Source organism: Nyctereutes procyonoides, unplaced genomic scaffold (assembly GCF_905146905.1).
Source record: "Nyctereutes procyonoides isolate TBG_1078 unplaced genomic scaffold, NYPRO_anot_genome, whole genome shotgun sequence".
NCBI lineage: Eukaryota > Metazoa > Chordata > Mammalia > Carnivora > Canidae > Nyctereutes > Nyctereutes procyonoides.
The window spans coordinates 33,375,386-33,390,014 of NW_026575051.1; the positions used below are offsets into that span (position 1 = coordinate 33,375,386).

Here is a 14,629-nt window from a genome sequence, read left to right on the forward strand (position 1 = left end):
CCCGTATGTCAGAAATTTTACTTTCTCTTCTGCCTTGGTTTCCCACATCACTCATAGAAGGGGAGGGTCATGTTAGGGCTCCAGGAAATTGAGTTATGGGTCTCTGGAAGTTAGGGTATTGATAAGAATTTTTGTCTTGTAAATCACTAAGACATTTGTGAACCAAGGGAGATTCATTCCCTGTAGTAGTACTGCGATCTTTTTTTTTTTTTTAAGGTTTTTTATTTATTTATTCATGAGAAACAGGGAGAGAGGGAGAGTGAGAGAGAGAGAGGCAGAGACACAGGCAGAGGGAGAAGCAGGCTCCACTCAGAGAGCCTGACATGGGACTCGATTCCAGGTCTCTAGGATCACACCCCTGGCTGAAGGCAGCACTAAACCGCTGGGCCACCAGGGCTGCCCAGTACTGTGATCTCTATAAGTTAACCATTTGCTTTTTTCTTCCCTTAGCTTTAGGGCAACCAGGAATGCCTGAGGAAACACATAACCCACCTGGGAATTGGGGAGGTTGGTATGGGGTGTCCTCTTGTGCTTTGCCCTTAGCTTGCCTTCTGCTTCCTCATCATACTACTCATACATGCATTTATATAGAGTGGAGATATTTAGGGTCCACATCAGACTTTATTTGTAGTCTCCTAATGTTTGAGCTGGTAAGGATATAAGCAATCTAATCCATCCACCTTATTCTTTAGATGAAGAAACGGGAGCTGAGTGTGATTATGTAGTCTGTAAGTAATGCCAGGATTTAAATCCCATAGCTTCTGACCTGAATCTCTGCCAGTGATAATGTTACCAGTGGGAGAGTCTGCGATGTGTGAATGGAGTTCTTGGTCCTTGGATTCCCCCATGAGAAGATTTACATGGGGATCTGTGCTCTAATAAAGACAGAAGAAAAGTAGCAAGCACAATGCTTTGTTTATTAAAGCAAAAGTACACCATGAAGGTGGGAGAGCAATCAGGTTTTCTGAGGTAGAACCAGCCTCTAGATTGTTTTGGGATTGGGTATTATTGGGTCTTTCTGGGCTGCGAGGAGCTATGACATACAGTGGGGTGGTCTCTGATGGAGGCTGTGTCCAGTCATTTGGGGAATTCCTCCCACAGGTTGTAAGGATGAGTTTTGACCCTGCTAGGATTGTACCAGAGCCTACTGGCAGCCTTTCTCTGTGGTGGGGAGGGGCTATGCCTGCACTGCAAATGAATTATAAAGAGTTTAGAGGTTTCCCTGGGGCAGAGGTGGAAGAGGAGGGCACTTGCTCAACACCCACAGCTATCTATCTACACTAGTCTTTCAGCCCCAAGGTCTTGGAAGTCACCTCTGGATGTTTTGCCACCACCCCTGGGCTTTTATTGTGTAGCTTATTTATCACCCTTGTCTCCAGCTCACTGTCTCTATCATTACCTCTTAAGGACTTGGGACTCTGCCTTGGGGCATTCCTCCCACTCCTTTTTAGTTCCTACCACCTAACAATAACTTCCTTTTAATAGCTTTCTCTAATGGGTAATAAAGCATCTGGAACTAGCAGTAAGTATGCATATCCAGTGATGGATGCAGTTGTCTTTTATCAGTTGGCTATTTGTGCTTACCCGAATCATGCAGGAAATACTTTGCAGCTTTCATTTTTGTCTTTGACTTTAGAAATTAGCAATTTTTCATACAAGTAATCTGTTCATCGGTTGTTGATAAAATATGTGATAACTCGTGTGATATGTTCAGCTGTCTTGAAAGTTTTTCTGTATGCTCCTCCCTAAACTAGCATCACTAAGAAGATATGAGCTTACTGCTCTCTACCTTTTCTTTAGTTTAAAAAGAAGATATAAAACTAGAAGTAAAGTATTGGAATATAGCACAGTATTATTCCAAAGTAACCACAACTAAGTGCCAAAGAGAATTTCCATTGTTCAGAAGAGAAAGAGACTAGGTTAGGATGGAAGCTAATGCAGGGGAGAGGAAGGAGATAGGTAATTAATACTAGTAGTGTTGTCAGGAGTAGATGTGATAGTGGTAGTAGTATCTATACCAGCAATTCAGTACTTTAATTCATTGTGTTTTTATATGAAAGAGCACAGTCTCCAAAACTAGATGTTAACATGATTCTTAGATTGATTAACATTAACTAATAAAAGTAAAAAAATAAAAACATAGATTAACTACATGTGAACTCCATAAATGTAAGTTGTTACCATGGTTGTGGTAACATCAAATAATACCTTTGAATGGAATTCTTACCAAGTTACTAAAATACTTAAAACATGAATTTAGGCCTATTAACATATTAACTATCAACTAATGTTACCTTACTAATAACTATATAAAGTAACATTCTGAAATAAAGTAGCTATATATTATTAGTTCTATTCTTTACTAACAGTGATTTTATTTTATTGTTAAATATTTTATTAAAAGTAAGAACTTTAAATAAACATCCTCTGTGTTTGAAAATTAAGTGAATGGTTTCTGATGCTGAACTTCTGTTTTCACCATAGACTTATTACACCACATTATTGCAAACAGTGAAAGAGTGAAATTCTCTACAGATTTCTTGTGATATGGTAATAAGTTGCTACAATTTCTAGAATTTACAACTGTCTATAAAGGAAACCTTGAAACAGTGTAAGGTGTATGATAAAGCAGGCTGACAGAGTATATAGTAGCACTCAAATAATTTGGCAGTGCTGTGTTCTGATCATAGTACCTGATGATAAGATGGTATGTAGAGCTATCAGCTTCTGAGATAATAGGAAGGAGAGAGGAAAGAGTTCAGTTATAATAGTAACACTAATCTCAAATGTTTATATTTTTATTTTTAAAGTTTACAAAGCACTGTTGTAGTATTTATCTTATTTTACCTTTACCTGTTTATGGTTTGCATTTCTTTATGTAGTTTTAAGTTTCTGACCTTTATCATTTCTCTTCGCTTTGAAGAACTTAGACCTTTCTGGTAAGGCAAGTGTTTTGGCCACACATTCCCTCCATTATTGTTTGTCTGAGAAAATCTTTTATGTCTCCTTTACTTTAGAAGGGTGATTCTGCAGACTACAGAATCCTAGGATTGTGGGGTTTTGCCCTTCAATACTTTAAATTTGGGGTTTGTTTTGTTTTTGTTTTACTTTAAAATATTTGACTCCAATCTTTTCTTGCTTGCCTTTCTTCTAAGGAGAAGTTCAGTTAATCTTTATCTTTGTTCCTCAATAGATAAGTATTATTCTCCCTTTGTCTTCTTATAGAAATGTTTCTTTTTTCCTTTCTTAATTTAAATTTTAGTTAGATAACATGCAGTGCAATATTGCCTTCTGGAGTAGAATCCAGTGATTCATTACCCAGTGCTCATCATCACAAGTGCCCTCTTTGATACCCATTATCTATCTAGCACATCCCCTCTCTTTTGTTTGGTTTGTTTCCCTCTCTTCTTTTTTTTCTTTTCTTTTACCCCTTTGCATATATTCATCTATTTTGTTTCTTAAATTACACATGAATGAAATCATATGGTATTTGTCTTTCTCTGACTTACTTCACTTAGCATAATACACTCTAGCTCCATCCATGTCTTTGCAAATGGCAAGATTTCATTCTCTTTGATGGCTGAGTAATATTCCATTATATATAATGTATATAATGTATTAATATGTATATATAATATTCCATTATATATATAATATATATTATATATATGTACGCACACACACACCACCTCTTTTTTTTTTTTAAGATTTTATTTATTTATTCATGAGAGAGGCAGAGACACAGGCAGAGGAGAAGCAGGCTTCTAGCAAGGAGACCAATGTGGGACTCAACCTGGATCACACCCTGAGCCAAAGGCAGATGCTTAACCCCTGAGCCACCCAGACATCCCCATACCACATCTTCTTTTTACATTTATCAGTCGATAGACATTTGGGCTCTCTCCATATTTTGGCAGTTGTTGACAATGCTGCTGTAAACATCTGGTTGTATGTACTCCTTCAAATCTCTATTTTTGTATCTTTTGGGTAAATGCCCAGTAGTGCAATTCCTGGGTTGTAGGGTATTTTCATTTTTAAGTCTTTGAAGGAAATTCCATACTGTTCTCCAGAGTGGTTGCACCAGTTTGCATTCTCACCAACAGTGTAACTGGGTTCTACTTTCTATGCATCCTCACAACACCTGTTGTTTCTTGTGCTGTTAACTCTAGCCCTGTTGAGGGTTTTTATCATGAATGAATACTGTACTTTGTCAAATGCTTTTTCTGAGTCTATTGAGAGGATCTTATGGTTCTTATCCTTTCTTTTATTAACATGTTGTATCATATTGATTGACTTACAAAATTGAACGACTTTTGCAGCCCAGGAATAAACCCCACTTGATCATGGTGAATAATTCTTATAATGTGCTGTTGGATTTGATTTACTAGTATCTTGAGAATTTTTGCACTCATGTTCATTAGGGATATTGACCTGTATCATTTATTTCTGCTCTGATCTTTATTATTTCCCTTCTTCTGCTGGCTTAACTTATTTGTGGTTCCTTTTCTAGCTCCTTTGGGTGTAGGGTTAGGTTGTATATTTGAGGCTTTTCTTGTTACTTAAGGTAGGCCTGTATTGCTGTGTACTTCCTTTTTATGACTGCTTTTGCTGTATCCCAGCAGTTTGGGGCTATCAAAATGACAATATTTTCATTTGCTTCCATGTATTTTTAAATTTGTTCTTTAATTTCCTGGTTAACCCATTCATTCTTTAGTAGTAAGTGCTCTAACCTCCACATATTTGTGATCTTTTCAAATTTTTTCTTGTGGTTGACTTCAAGTTTCATAGTGTTGTGGTTTTAAAATATGTGTGGTATGAGCTCAATCCTTTTGTGCTTGTTGAGGGCTGATTTATGACCTAGTATGTAATCTGTTTTGGTGAATGTTCCATGTGCACTTGAAAAGAATGTGTATTCTGCTGCTTTAGGATGAGATGTTCTGAATATATCTGTTAAGTCCATCTGGTCCAGTGTGTCATTCAAAGCCATTGTTTCCTTGTTGATTTTCTGCTTCAATTATCTGTCCATTGGTGTAAGTGGGATGTTCAAGTCCCCTACTATTAGTGTTTTATTGTCCATGAGTTTATTAACTGAGTTATATATTTGAGTGCTGCCAAGTTGTAGGCGTAAGTATTTACAATTATCAAATCTTCTTAATGGATAGACCCCTTAATTATGATATAATGCCCTTCTTTATCTCTTATTGTAGTCTTTGCTTTAAAATTGAGTTTGTCTGATATAAGTATGGCTCCTTCGGCTTTCTTTTAACATCTGTTATCATGATAGATGCTTTTCTGTTCCCATACTTTCAATCTGCAGGTGTTTTTAGGTCTAAAATGAGCCTTTTGTAGGCAGCAGATAGATGAATCATGTTTTTTTATCCATTTGGACACCCTGTGTCATTTGGAGCATTTAGTCCATTTACATTTAGAATGATTATTGAAAGATAAGAATTTAGCGTCATTGTGTTACCTGTAGAGTTGGTGTTTCTGGTGATGTTCTCTGGTCTTTTTCTAGTCTTTGTTGCTTTTGGTCGTTTTTCTCCACTCAAAGAGTTTCCTAAAATTTCTTATAGGACTGGTTTAATGGTCATGAACTCCTTTAGGTTTTGTTTGTCTGGGAAACTTTCTCTCCCATCTATTCTGAATATGCCTTGCTGCATATTTTTCCCATTGAGCATGTTGAATATTTCCTGCCATTTTCTTCTGGCCTGTCAAGTTTCTGTGGACAGATATGCTGTGACCTGATCTGTCTTCCCTGTAGGTTAGGGACATATTTTTCTCTTGTTGCCTTCAGGATTCTTTCCTTGTCTGTATATTTTGTAATTTCACTGTGAAATGCCATGGCAATTGTCAGCTTTTGTTGAATTTAATGGGGGTTTTCTGTGCTGCTTGGATTTTGACGACTGTGTCCTTCTTCAGATTCGGGAAGTTTTCAGCTATAATTTTCTTGAATTAACCTTCCATCCCTTTTTATTTCTCTTCATTTTCTAAGAATCCTATGATACAAATGTTAGTCCATTTAATAAGTCATTCATTGAGTTCCCTAAGTCTGCCTTCCTGATTCATTACCTTTGTTTCCCTCTTCTTTTACAACTCCATAATTTTATCTTTTTTACTTTTTTTTTTTTTTTTTTTTTTAAGAGAGAGAGCATGAGCTCGGGAGGGGTAGAGGGAGAGTGAGAGAATCACTGTAGAGCCCAAAATGGGATTCTGTCTCAGGCCCCTGAAATCAATGACCTGAGCTGAAATTAAGTCTGATTTTTAACTGAGCCATCCAGATGCCCCCATAATTTTATCTTCTGTATCACTGATTTGTTCTTCTGATTTGCCCATCCTCATTGTTATGGCATCCATTCAGGTTTGTATCTCGGTTATAGCATTTTTAATTTCAGCCCGACTAGATTTTAGTTCTTTTATCTCTGCAATAAGGGATTCTCTGGTATCTTCTATGATTTTTTCAAATCCAGTAGTATCCATATAATTGTTTTAAATTCTAGTTCAGACATATTACTTGTATTTGTAGTCATTAAGTCTCTGGTTATCACTTCTTATTTCTTTTGGGGTGAATTCCTCTATCTTGTCATTTTGGAGGGGAAAAAAGCCGAATAAAAGTTTAAAATTTTTTAAAAATTAATAAAATACATAAAGGAAGCCAGATCCTAGATGTGTTTTTATTTGCTTTTTTATGAGAAGCTTGATAGAGAAAATGTAGTAAGAAAGAAAAGAAAAAATTAAAAATTATGTATAAAATAAAATTTTTAAAATAAAAATATTAAAAAAAACCTTTTTCTATAACCACAAAAAAAGAAATGAAAAAAAACCCCAAAGGGTACTCGAACCTGCTCCCCTAGAGCTGAAGCTTTGCAGCACTCAGTGATTAGTAGGATGATGGGTAGACTTGGTATGTGTGAGGGGTTTTTGCTCGTCTTTTGGGGGAGAGTCTTGCTGCTCTGATTAATAGGTGGAATTGCCCTGGTGGAATTGCCCAGGGCACAGTAGGGCTGGGCTTGTAGTTTCAGCTTCCTCATTTAATTGATGGCATTGTTTAGCTCACTGAGGTGGGTCAGAGTGGCAGGCTTCAGAAGAAAATGGCTTTGCCTGGTTCTCTCCAGGGAAGGAAATGCGAGTCACCCCTCTTCAGTAAGCCCTCACAGGCAAACAGTGACCCTCCTGTGTCCCTGATCCTTGCCTTCATCCTGTGTCAGAGCTACCGCTGCCCAGTGGTGCAGCATTCCTGTGTTTTGTTTCAGGCGCAGTTGAATGTCAAAAATCCCACACTTCAAAGATACCCTGCTGCAGGGACCTGCACCGATCTGGGAGAAGATCTCCCTGCACTGTGGCTGGTGCTGGCTTGTCCCGGAAGGTAGTCACACTACTGCATCTTGGTTCAAAGTTTATGGTAAATTGCAACATACAGTTGGGGCCAGGGTCTACTGCTCTCTGCAGATGTCTGTTCTCATACTGGTGAGAGGGATAGGTTGATGGCTCCCACAGGGTCCTTTGCTCCCACAGAGGCTGTGTCACCTCTACCAAATGCACCCCAAACAGAGGAACTGCTTTTCCCCTTGTGACCCTGTGGATCTTCAGACTGCCTCCTGGTAAGTCTCCATCTTTCTTTCCCACTAGAGCACTGCTCAGCGACCCAGGCATGAACCTAGCAATGTCTCAGACCTCTGGAACTTCAGAATCTGTACTCTTGTTTATAGAAAACTGGTGTGGTATTGTTACCCTCTCCTTTCTCCCTCTCAGTGTTTTGTTTTGTTTGGTTTTGTTTTGTTTTTCCTTGTCTGTGGATTTTGGGAGTAGTTTTCTTAGCAGTCTCCTGTGTGTGTTTTCAGTGTTCTCCCCAGCCCCCCCACCCCCCACCACTTTCTCTCTTCTTTCTCTTTCACTACTCCCTCCATGATCAGGGCTCTTCTCCTGGTGAGTACCTCTAGCTCTTTTCTTCCACAAATCAACCCTCTATAGTTCCTTCATTCCTGGGTCATTTTTCCAGATTGTAGACCTGCAGCTTTATTCTCTAAGACTTCAGATCGATTTCTTGAGTGTTAAGAATGATTCGACATTTATCTAGTTGTATTTGAGGGAGGAGGCAAACTTAGGATCATCCTACTCCTCTGCTATCTAACCTCTCTTCTCAGAATTTTTGCTTTATCTTTTATTTTCTGTAGTTAGAAAATTGTATGATAGGTGGAAGGTTTTTGTTGGTTTGTTTTTTAGCATTTATCCTGCTAGGTGTTCTCTGACTTCTTGGATTTGCAGTTTGGTGTTCAACATTTATTTGGGTAAATTTTAAATCATTATGGCTTCAAATATTTCTTCTCTTCCTTTTTCTCTTTTTTCTCCGTCTCATACCCCAAAAATATGTATATTATACTTTTTATATTTGTCCCACTTGAATATTGTTTCTTTTTCAGTTTGTTTCTCCTTGTTTTTCCATTTTGGAAATGTCTATTGACATATTCTTAAGCTCAGAGATTCTTTCCTCAGCTATGTCCAGTCTACTAACAAGGTCCATCAGAGGCATTCTTCATTTATGTTACTGTGTTTTTGATCTATAGCACTGATTCTCGGAGTTTCCACTTCTCTGCCAATATTATCCCTCTGGTCTTGTATGTATCTACTTTTGCTGTTAAAACCCTTAGCAATCATAGTTGTTCTAAATTCAGTCTGATAATTCATTCCAACATCTCTGCTATATCTGAGTCTGGTTCTGATGCTTGGTCTGTCTTTTCAAACTGTTTTGGTCCTAGCTTTGCACAGTGGCAGCATCATAGCCAATGAGGTTTATTCGGGGCATGATTATTGCTAATTAAAAACTTTTCTCAAACTGTTTTGTTCCTTTCTGTTTGCCTTGTGATTTTTTTTTTTTGAAAGCTAAGTATAATGTACATATAGGATGACAGGAACTCTGATAAATAGGACTTTAGTAATGTGCTGGTGAAGTATGCAAAGAAAAGAGAAATTCAGTAGTCCTGTGATTAGGTTTTACCTTTTAATGAGCCTGTGTCCCTGTGCAGTAAACTACTCCAGTACCTGTTTTCCTACCTTAGGTGGAACAGGATGGCCGGAGTGAGACTAAATGGGTTATTTCCCTTCTCCCAGGTAAGCTAGATACTGAAAAAGCTCCAATAAATTGGGCTCTGCTTTTCCCCATACCATGACAAAACCAAAGGAAGTTTCTCCCTACTCTTCACTAAGAGAACCTTGGTAAAATTCAGAAATGTGAGGACCCCCACGGGACAGGATCCCTCTGCAGTTTTTGATGCTCAGGTTGAGAGTCTTTTCAGCACTTTGTCAATTACATACAATTCAGGTTTTTCTGCCCTGGTTTTTTGCTCCAAAAAGTGAATTTCTATGTATGCTTTCTTTCCAATTTTGGGGGCTGCTGTTTGTCTGCAACCTCACTTCTCTGATGAATCTAAGAAGAGTTGTTAATTTTTCAGTTTGTTCAGCTTTTACTTGTTAGGATGAAGTAGTGACTTTCAAGCTGCTTATCTGCCAGAAACTGAAAGTGTTGTTTTATTTATCTTAATTATTATTTTGGCAGTCATAACGTGAATATGACAGTTATTATTGTACTAATCAAAAGCTAAGGCTCAGACACAGAGCCAGCTATAACTTTAAAAAAAAAAAGAAAAAAGTACCATTAATTATACTAAAATACAGAGCTTTTTAAGTTTCTTCTACATTCTCTCAACTATCAAGGTGTCTTTTATTTGCTATTTAATGTTGTTCTAAATACATGAGTTCGAGCCCCACATTGGGAGTAGAGTTTACCTTAAAATAATGTTCTAGATAAATAAAAATAAAAAATTTACATCAACATAAATTTTACCATTCATCTTTATGTTGTAACGCAGGTTTTAACTGTAATCATATGAGGCTTTAACTCATATTTGGAATCATCAAATTTACACCCTTGGTATTTCTTAGCTTGTATATGCATGGATATTTTGTTATTACCACAATAGTGAGAATAATGCCCAAAACTAACTTTTTATTTTACTTCTTAATATCTACATATTCCATATTTTTGATTAACTGGTGAGTAAGGAAGGACTGAAAGGAAAGGTACTTCTCTCTCCTGTCATCATTTTTACTGTAAATGGTTGGCTGATACAGGGAAGTGACATGAGTAAGAAAGGATAGGAGTCTTTGGTCTGTCTTGTTTCTTAGAATACTACTGCCTTCTGCTTCTTAAGTTCTGATGGAAAGAGAAAGCCCGGCCTCTTTAGGGCTCTTGATATCCTGTTTACCGTGTTGTAGACCTAATATGCTTACATTGTCCCCACTTGGGTCCTTACACAGAAATTCTGTGCTCATAAAACATCATGACCACTGTATGCAAATGGGCAGCCAAGGGCACATATTGCACATACCTTCTGTGCTTATGTTTCATTGTCTTATTGGATTTACAAAATCAAGTTCAAAAATAAAATGAAGAAGTTCAAGATGCAATAGCTGTTAAACCTTTTGTGGGACTCTCTGGTTACTCTCTGGTTACTCCCATGAAGCTAACCCTGCTCAGAGATACTCTAACTTACTCAAAGTCACACAGCTGGGAAGTGTCCAAGCGTGGTTTAGACTTAGGTGTTTGGCTAATTTTCCTTTCTTTTTTCTTTGTATTTCTTGTTATTATTTTTATAAATTCTTGTGTTGAGGGCTGACTTTGCATGGGTTGCTGTGAGGGACGCTGCTTATCCACATAAAATTCTGACCCAGAAGCAAGTCATCTGTGAAAGGTGTAGTACTTGCTTCCCATGACATGTGTTATGTGATGGGCAAGGTGGTGGCCCCTTCCAGCTGTACTCTACTTATTTTTTTTCTTTCAGTTATATTTTGCTATTAAGTAGTAATTATAAGTAACTCTTTTTCTTTCTCTGAACCTCCAGGCTACTGTATGAGGCAATAATAAAATAGCAAGATGAATGTTAAAGACAGAGGTATAGATACAGCCTACTCCTTGTTTTGGAATTACTGACTCTTTTTCCAATTTTGCTAATTTACCACTGAGAGGCTGGCTAGGCATTTGCATGTGGTCCACAGTCTTACAGAACTTTGAAAGATCATTCTGTCCTCAAGGAGTTTACCATTGCTAGAACGAGAGGAACCCCTTTACACCTGAGTGTTTTAAATTAGATACTTTTAAGAGTGAAACCAGGTACTATTAATAGTCAAGTTGGAATAAGAGGCATTAACTGCAGATGTCCTGAGCAAACTGGGACATACAGTCACCCACCTCATAATGTGTTATTTAAACACGTGTTGAGCTTCTAAGCATGACATTCTTGTGACTTTCCAGAAGGTTTCCATTTTTTTTTTTAATTTTTTAACACCGTCATTGTGCTAATCCACACTGAACCACAGTTATGTTTATGTCTGTTTGCTTGATTAGAATATGGGCTTCTGAAGATTAGGAACCAAGTCTCATTCATCTTGTAGTGCTTTATAGAACCTGGCATATAACTGTAAAGGCTACCACCACAACACCACTGACTGCCATTTATGAAGGTATTTATTTTGTATCTCCCCCATTATGAAATGGACTCTATTATTTTACTTAATCCTCACAAAAATCCTGCAAAGTAACTATTATTTTACCAATGTAGGCATTTGATGTTTATGTTAAATTGTGGAAAACCTTGTAGACCTAATGTATAAAGCACATTAGGTCATTCTTTGAGAAACTGTGCAAACTGAGATAGGAACTAGAAGATTAGAGATAGGCAAATGTCCAGATTCTTAGAAGGAAAATGTACGTGGATTATGGATGCTTGTATCATTGAGCTTGATGTGAATTCTGTGCAAAATTCAAATGAGATTTTTTTTTTAATTACTTTTTTCAGAGTGTTAACAGCACTCACTAGGTGCTTACATGGGTTTCTTGGGAACAATTTCTGTCAGACTAAGCTTATTGTTTGAGATTCTTAGATATCTTTCTGGTCAAGATGTAGACAGGTATGCCTGATGAGCTAATTGTGGATTGTGAACTGGATGGACAGCTATACCAGAGAAATCCACTTAATAGAATTGATGTTAGTATCGAGGGAGTTTGCTGCATTCTTTGGGACTCAATCCTGGATTTTGTTCCTTTCAGCATTTGTATTAATTGAGCACATCAATTAAGAATTAGAGATTGGTGCCCAAAGGGAAAACAGGGAACAGTTTTATTAAGCAACAACAATACACTATCTAAGGGAGAGTGGGCAGCTTCTGCCAGGTGAAATCGGCCCCTACTTTGTTTGGGGGTTGGATATGTATTGGGTTTTTCTGGACTGGGAAGACCTGTGACTTACAGTGGGGTGGGGCTGAGAGCTCCTTGACTGACAGTGAAGTTTATATAACCAGTTTCCCACTCTGCATACTCTTTCCCGTAATATAACTGGAAAACCAGTAAGGAGGGTTTTAACTGTAAAACAAGGGTTTGTAAATGACTGTATAGCTAAAGGTCAAGCTGGGGATACCTTCTTCATGGACTATGTATGCACCTTTTTAGGAACAGTTTCTCTAGGCTGTTAAATCCTGTTCTGAGGGGAACATGACCTGGTTTTCTTGATTGTAAAGACATTTCTTGGGGTGTTCAGCTGCTCATTATCTGGTTTCTGACTTACACTGCTAAAGTACTACTCTGATCATGTCACAGCCAACATACCCCCATGCTTAGAATGGTAATAATCATTTTCTTTTTCAGTACAGTTCTTATGCATAACACTTCCTAGGAGTAGTATCTTGCTTTGGCTACTCTCTTTGAAAATCGGTATCCTATCTAACTGCTATCTCTAGTTGGTTGTTCATGTCCTTCCACAGTGTGGCCCTAGCTAACTTTTTTCAAATTTATCTTTTATTGTTTCTGTACTTTTAGACCCATAGGTTCGTCAGATGTGTCCACTGTCTTTTTTGCTTTCCCATACTCAATTTTCTTACTACTTTTAAAACTAACTCCTACCTGCTGGACTGCTTCCTATCTTTCCTACAGACTTCAAAATAAATATTATTGTCTTTTTAAAGTCCTAATCATCCAATGACCACCATCATGGTGTAAGTTGCATCTCACACCTTTCATATCGTCTTTATACTCTACCTTGTGTTGAAATTATTTGGGTACTTGCCTTATCCCATCTATCAGATTGTGGGGTTCCTTTTTTGCAGTGTGTCTTTGTTGCTATTGGAAAAATGATACTATGTAAGCATTGGATAATTTTGAATCTAATTGTTAAATAAAAATTGTTTAAATTTTAAATAGAAATTGTTAAGGAAAAGGAATTATGGTACAGGGGAAGGAGCCCTATCAGGAGAATAGCTACTTTAGCCACTTATGGAGCCTTTGGACAAATCATATCAAACTAGTTATGGCATATTTGAGATGTAGTCAGGTTTGTTTGTTTGTTTGTTTTAAGATTTTATTATTTGAGAAGAAGAGAGTGTGTGAGTAGGGGGAGGGGCAGAGGGAGAGAGAGAGAGAGAGAGAGATAATCCCAAGCAGACTCCCTGCTGAACAGGGAGCCTCATGAGGGGCTCAGTATCACAACCCTGAGATCATGACCTGAGCTGAAATCAAGAGTCAGATACTTAATCAGCTGAACCACCCAGGTGCCCCAAGATATAGTAAGCTTTAGAAAAAAGTTAATTACCTCTAGAATTTAGGAAATTATATAGCTTTCCTAGTCTTATAATATGTATTAATGCTATTATCTACATTAATTGGTCAACTAAAGCATAGTGAATCACATTTTAGGGGCTCAGCTCTTATTTCTCTTTTGTAAAAAGGTAGCAAATGTAGGAGTTGGAAACTATGTAGGGTTTTTATTCATTTATAATCTGTGGATAATAATTTGAATGAGACATCTGCTCAGTAGAAGTCTAAGAAACTTATAAAATTTCTTTATCTGAGTAGACCTGTATTCTTGCTTGTTAGAAAGTTTTGTTTAATAAATTATAAATTACCTAATTTTATTAACAGTTGACTACATTCCTCACTTATTAAAAGGCAAATTGCATAATGTTTTTAGTAGCAGGAGAATTTAAAGTGGAAGGATTCTATACATATTGATTGACATCTAAACTAAATGTGAAATATCAAAGTGGTGACAGTTACATGAGGGGAAATGTGGTCAGAAGCTCTCTTTTTATTGTGGCTTTTTTTTTTTTAAGCGAGGTCTTAATTTACTATTATCACACCTTATTATATCCTTGCCCCCAAATCCTAACAAGATGATATTATGTTTATTCTGAGATCATCTAAAATTTGGTTTTAAGAAATTACATAATTTATATGACAGCTACATTTCAGATACTTTTTTTAATTAATTTATTTATGATAGTCACAGAGAGAGAGAGAGAGAGAGAGGCAGAGACACAGGCAGAGGGAGAAGTAGGCTCCATGCACCGGGAGCCCGACGTGGGATTCGATCCTGGGTCTCCAGGATCGCGCCCTGGGCCAAAGGCAGGCGCCAAACCGCTGTGCCACCCAGGGATCCCTACACTTCAGATATTATTAATAATTTTATCTTGTTATTCTTTGCAAAGTACAACAAAATTGGTATGCTGTAGAACCAAAGGATAAATAATAGTTTGTGTATTAATATTTTGGTTTAAGGTTTATTATATTTATATCCTGAAAACATTT

General features: G+C 37.3%; 1 protein-coding gene and 1 pseudogene across 4 annotated transcripts in view; both read left to right on the forward strand.

The window, feature by feature from the left end:
* SMAP1 (small ArfGAP 1) overlaps positions 1-14,629 on the forward strand; it is a 175,122-nt gene that overhangs the window by 131,161 nt on the left and 29,332 nt on the right. The gene's annotated exons all lie outside the window — the stretch shown is intronic.
* LOC129513225 (U4 spliceosomal RNA) lies at positions 8,752-8,877 on the forward strand (annotated as a pseudogene).